We start from the raw sequence: 6,000 nt of genomic DNA on the forward strand, positions 1-6,000 counted from the left end.
CTCCCCCCCTTCCTTCCTTCCTTCCTTCCTCTCTTTCTTTCGTTTCTATCATCTATCTATTTTTCTATCTGTATCAATGTGCTTTTTTTTTTTTAATGCTGAACCGTGCCCCATAGTGTTAACAGAAGCTGGTGACTAACAGGATTTTTTTTTTTTTTAATATTTTTTTCCCATGCTGAGGGTTCTTTTTTTTTTTAATTTATTTATTTATTTTTGGCTGCATTGGGTCTTCGTTGCTGCATGCGGGCTTTCTCTAATTGCAGCAAGCGGGGACTACTCTTCGTTGTGGTGCACGGGCTTCTCATTGCGATAGCTTCTCTTGTTGCGGAGCGCAGGCTCTAGGCGCGTGGGCTTCAGTAGTTGCAGCACGCGGGCTCAGTAGTTGTGGGACGCAGGCTTAGTTGCTCCGTGGCATGTGGGATCTTCCTGGACCAGGGATTGAACCTGTGCCCCTTGCATTGGCAGGTGAATTCTTAACCACTCCATCACCAGGAAGTCCCTATTGAGGCATTTTGCATGGCGTTTTTTGTTTCTTTGGTTTTTTTTGGCCACACGGTGTGGCATGAGGGATTTTAGTTCCCCAACCAGGGGTGGGACCTGTGCCCCCTGAAGTGGAAGTGTGGAGTCTTAACCAGTGGACTGCCAGGGAAGTCCCATTATGCATGTCTTTTTTTCCATTTGTCTAGTTATTCTGTTTTGTTGTAGTTTATAAAATGTGAGTTCATGATGGATTGAGAAAAGAAAAACTGGTTCTTCACCTCAGATAGTCTGAGAAGCACTGTCCTTAAAACAGTGTTTGGCAGGAGTGTGTGTATGTGTGCATTTGCAGGGTGAAGGTGTCGGGGAGGAAGACATTTTCCTTCTTCCCTTCTACGTTCTTCTGGCTGGTCTAAGAATTAAACTGACATGAGACAGATTAACAGGAGAAAATTGAACAAAGTTTAACAACATGTGTACATGCGAGAGACCCAGGAAAACTGAGTAACTCCCCCAAATGGCTGAAGGCCTCACCGTAAATACCACCTTCAGCTAAGGACAAAAGATGTTGAGGGCGGGGAGAGTCAGTTACCAGGAAGTTACCAGGAAAAGCACAGTGAACAAGAATGATTATGATGCAGCTTTAAGTCCTGCCTTTTACCCTTTTCCACTGATAAGAGTTTCTAGAGCTTTCCTCTTCCACATACAAAGAGGGAGACACACTTACAAATAGAGACTTCCCTTACAAATGTAAATATTTCTTACAGAAGGGCAACTCCTACTTTGTTTTCAGAACACTTCCCACGCCTACTATTTCTCAGAAAATAACCACCTTAAAACAGTTAATATGCCAAAGAGATATATTTTAGGGTGGCAAATTCTGATCCCCTACAAAGGGAGGGATAAAGTCATTGGTTTTTTGGTTTGGTGCTTTTTTCCAATCTAGGAGTCAATCAAGAATCACCCTGTCAAAACAAATTTATGGGTACCAGGCGATGGTGAGGAAGGGATAAATTGGGAGATTGGGATTGACATATACACAGTATATGTCAATATACTATATATGTCTATATATTAAATAGATAACTAATAAGAACCTGCTGTACAGCACAGGGAACTCTACAGTACTCTGTAATGGCCTATATGGGAAAAGAATCTAAAAAAAAAGAGTGGATATATGTATATGGATAACTGATTCCGTTTGCTGTACACCTGAAACTAACACAACATTGTAAACCAACTATACTTCAATAAAAATTAAAAAGAAAAAAAAAAAAAAGAATCACCCTGTCGACTGAAAGCAAAGGTACAACCTAAAAGTTGAGATTTGTGTTTTATTCGGCAAAATTTCTAGGGACTCAAGCCTGGAAGGCAGCCTGTCAGGTAGTTCTGAGGGACAGCTCTGAAGAGGTAAGGGCGGAGCCAGGGTATATAGGAGTTTCTGTCCCAGAAACCAGGTAATCAGAACATCAAAATATTACTGTTAGTTAAAGAAAACCAGACATCTCAAGTTAATGAATTTGGCACTTCTCTGTGTATGGGAAGATGCAAGAGTCTGGGCTCACTGAAATCATTCCTTTGATATGAACTTTAGGTATCTAGGGCCAGTATCCTGTTTTTCTCCATCCTGAATCCCCATCAGGGTGCATAGCTGGGGCAGCTGCAGTGCTGCCCCACATCCTTTGTTTACTGATATGGCAGGCAACATTCCACAACCCATAACATTTTTTTTCATGTTGTATGGTAATAAAGTTATGAAAACACGAAGAAAGTCTTCCTGTTACATAGAGGTCAAATTAGACTGCTTGGTGTAATTGGTGGAAATGTTAAAACACTAAACACATTTTATGGAAATAGTCTCCAAAATTCTAAGGGAGTGAGGAGAATAAATGCCTACGGCCTTCCAGCTTTAATTTCACAGTTTTTTCCAAGACTGTTATTCCTTAATGATATGCACCTGCTTTTCCTTCTGTAGGCTTCTGCTATGATTTTATATTTATCCTAAAATTTAGGTAGAATAAAAGCTATGTCAGATGAGGGAATTTTTAAAACAAGTAAAAGTTTGCTCGCTGTGCTCACATGTTTTTAATAAATGAATTTGCACTTTGCACATTTGCAAATCCTTGCACTCTTAAACACTGATTTCTTCACCTCTCTTGGGCATACTTTTTCCATGTCCTCACATGCAGCAGCGAAACATAGGTGTTTGTGAAATGCAGTCATTTCCTGATAGCTCATTCTTTTTTGTGGCAATAAACTGTAATGTCACAGCATCTGTCTTACAAGATTTCATTTAAGAATAAAAATGTTCTTAACAAGAAATGTAAGCAGATAGGGTTGGGGGGGGCCCTGTGTTACTGATCTCAGGTTCAGCTGCTTGCCACTCGAAAGCCAATATTTGAGAGACAAGGGTTGGTTGGAAAGGAAAGCTTCCTTTATTCAGGAGGCCAGTAACCTGGGGAGAAGGTGGACTGGCATCTAAGAACCAACTCTGAAGATTCTACTTGACCATGAGAGTTTATAAAGGGAGGAAGGGGAAGCTAATCACAGTTAATCGTATGGGGAGGGGGTCAGAGTCTTTGTTATCTTCCACTGTGTGCAGACTTTCTTCTGATTGGTTGGTGGTGAGGTAACAGGGTGGTGCTCCAGGATTCCTGTGCTCTGCCTGAAGTTACCATCCTCCACCTGGGTGGGGGCCTTATTTCGGGCAGAAGAACTCAAAGATACCGTTATGTACATCCCTTGAGGAGGAACCAGGACCCTGCTTCATCACTGCGCCGTTGCTTCTTGATTGCTCATCCTTGTTACCTGCATTCCCTCACTTTTCTCAGAGCAACTGTTTGAATCGTTGAGCCCTTTGGGACTCAGGAAGGGACTAGGAGGCTGAAGCCTCTTTCTTACAAATAAGAGATGGGGGACATGCAAAGGATTGGTACCTGGGAGGGCCCCACAGGGTCCTGCTTGGTTTCACCCAGAGAAGGAGAACCAGGTTTGGCCTAAGCTATTCTGTGTTCTAAGCCTGGCCACAGTGCTTGCCCTTGAATCTGTCTCAGTAATTAATGACCTTAAGGGCAGTAAGGGAATGCAGGAACAAAGGAAAAGTAGTCAGCTAACAATACTTCAGCTTCTAAACAGAGTCCTAGTTCTTCCTTCAGGGATATATAATCTGATACATACCTTTTAAGTTCTGCAGGAACTAAGGTCCCCACCCAGGTGGAGGATGGTAACTACATGCTAAGACCCCAGACTGGTCAGAACCTAAGGAATGATGATGTTGACCTTTTCTGACCCTCGTGAATTCAATCAACTGGGGCTTGGACTCTGGCAACCTTTGCCCCAATTCTATACTGAATTATCTTCTGCTCAAGCCCCTTCATGAATATGCATACACCTCCCAACCTCCTTCATGAATATGCATGTTCCCTTAGCGTAAAACTTCCCCAGTTTTGCTGTTCAAGGAGACACTGCTTTGGGAAAGACCCCCAGTGTTCTCCTTACTTGCTGTAAGTGATAAATCCTTCCTTTCCTGCTCTTCCACTTGGTTGTGTCTTTTGTCTCGACACCCACCAAGAGGCGAATCCAGTTTTCAGGCAACAGGAACACATTGAAAACAGACAGACATTGGGTATTAGAGATCAATACTCCTAGGTATTTATTTGGGGTCGCCAGTATATTTTTATTTGGACCCAAGAGTCCATTGGAAGACTGGCATTTTTTTGAATATTTATGAAAAAAATAAGAAGCAAAAAGACCTTTTCAAACAAAAATCTTGACTCCTTAAAGATTATTAAAAATGATTTGCTTTATGTTATTTTATTTTTGGCCACACCACGCAGCATGTGGGATCTTTGTTCCCCAACCAGGGATTGAACCCATGCCCGCTGCATTGGAAGTGGGGAGTATTAACCACTGGACCGCCAGGGAAATCCTTGATTTGCTTTATTTTAAAGATACAAGTAATTGAGGATCAGAAGGATAATGTTGTCTGTGTAGTGTATATATGGAAATAATAAATAATAAATTTCTGTGTATATGCAACACACTACATAGGTGAATCTCTATGCATCTAAGTCAATGCTATTCAAAGTGTGGGCCGTGGCCAGTTACCAAATAGCAAAGTATTTGTTACCAGTTGTTGAAATAAATGTCTAGACACAAGATGGAGCCGCCTCTGCCCTGGGTGTCACGTCAGCAAACCAAGACTTAGATAACTTTCATGTCCCTGTAAATGCTCTTCCTCATCAGAAATGCAGGATATCCAGTCAGCCAACCCCAAACGCTAAGCCAAATCTGGGTTCCATACTTATTTCCTTGCTCCTTCTTACCCCAGATGAGGTTGACTGTGTGGCTTCAGCCATCAGATATTTTCTATTTTTTTTTCTTGTTCTTTATTTCCTATCTTATAAAAACATCCTGCCTTCCACCCTGTTTTGCAGTTCTCCAAGGGGAGACCGTCTGCTTCATGAAGTGTTAAATAAAGGATGTTTGTAACACCTAAATTGTCTTCTTTAATCTTTTTTTTTTTTTTTTTTTTTTTTTTTTTTTTTTTGCGTTACACGGGCCTCTCACTGTTGTGGCCTCTCCCGTTGCGGAGCACAGGCTCCGGATGCGCAGGCTCAGCGGCCATGGCTCACAGGCCCAGCCGCTCCGCGGCATGTGGGATCTTCCCAGACCGGGGCACGAACCCGTGTCCCCTGCATCGGCAGGCGGACTCTCAACCACTGCGCCACCAGGGAAGCCCTTTAATCATTTTTAAACACAATCCATAAGGAAGTAAGTATTGCATTGAGAGCGAGCATTTAGAAACTTTTAAAGCAATACGTCAGAGTAATTTTATATATTCTGAAACTAAGAATAGAAAACTTGGCTTGTATTTTGTGTGTCTTTTTATTCCATTTTACTAGATATTCTTTTTTGTTGTGGTTTATAAAAGTGTGAGTTCACGATGGATTGGGAAAAGAAAAACTGGTTCTTCACTCAGATGATTTGAGGAGCACTGTCCTGAAAATGGTGTTTGGCAGGAGTGTGGAGTGGGTGTGTGTGTGTGTGTGTGTGTGTATGTGTGTGTGTATAAGATTAAAGGGAAAGAGAGGTGAATCAGAAAGTCATTCGATCAAATAAAATATCATTTGTGAAAGAGTTGGGGGTTATTTTTTTCCACTATATGTTACCATAGAGTTTGCAGACTCCATCTTAACAGGGGAGCTGAATACACAGGAAACACTTTCAGGAGCATTAACTTGTACGTCCAAACAAGAGGTTTGAGCCCTGCAACTGGCTGAGTTTGTGGACAGGATCCTTCCTCATCTGGTGAGCAGCATTCTTGGGTTCTGAGTCCCATCTCTATAATTAGGAAACTAGCCATCCCAAGCAGAGAGGCCTTGGACTCCAGGGCTGCATCCCTAGGGACTCCCGATTGATGGCTGCCCTCCAGCACTAAGTTGGACTGTCAGGTGCATTTTCTTTATTCCTTTTTCTTTTAAATTGAATGCAGGGATCACAGAATAACAGCTTCTGGAGGAT

General features: G+C 42.1%; 1 protein-coding gene across 1 annotated transcript in view; it reads left to right on the top strand.

The window, feature by feature from the left end:
- The window catches only part of BBS10 (Bardet-Biedl syndrome 10), a 69,596-nt gene extending 64,639 nt beyond the window's left edge, over positions 1-4,957 (top strand). Inside the window, exon 4 of the transcript XR_004351937.1 lies at positions 4,914-4,957. The gene's annotated coding sequence lies outside the window, so the exon portion shown is untranslated. The remainder of the gene's footprint in view (positions 1-4,913) is intronic.
- The last annotated feature ends 1,043 nt before the right edge of the window (positions 4,958-6,000 follow it).

The sequence above is a fragment of the Phocoena sinus genome, chromosome 10 (assembly GCF_008692025.1).
Source record: "Phocoena sinus isolate mPhoSin1 chromosome 10, mPhoSin1.pri, whole genome shotgun sequence".
NCBI classification, from domain to species: domain Eukaryota; kingdom Metazoa; phylum Chordata; class Mammalia; order Artiodactyla; family Phocoenidae; genus Phocoena; species Phocoena sinus.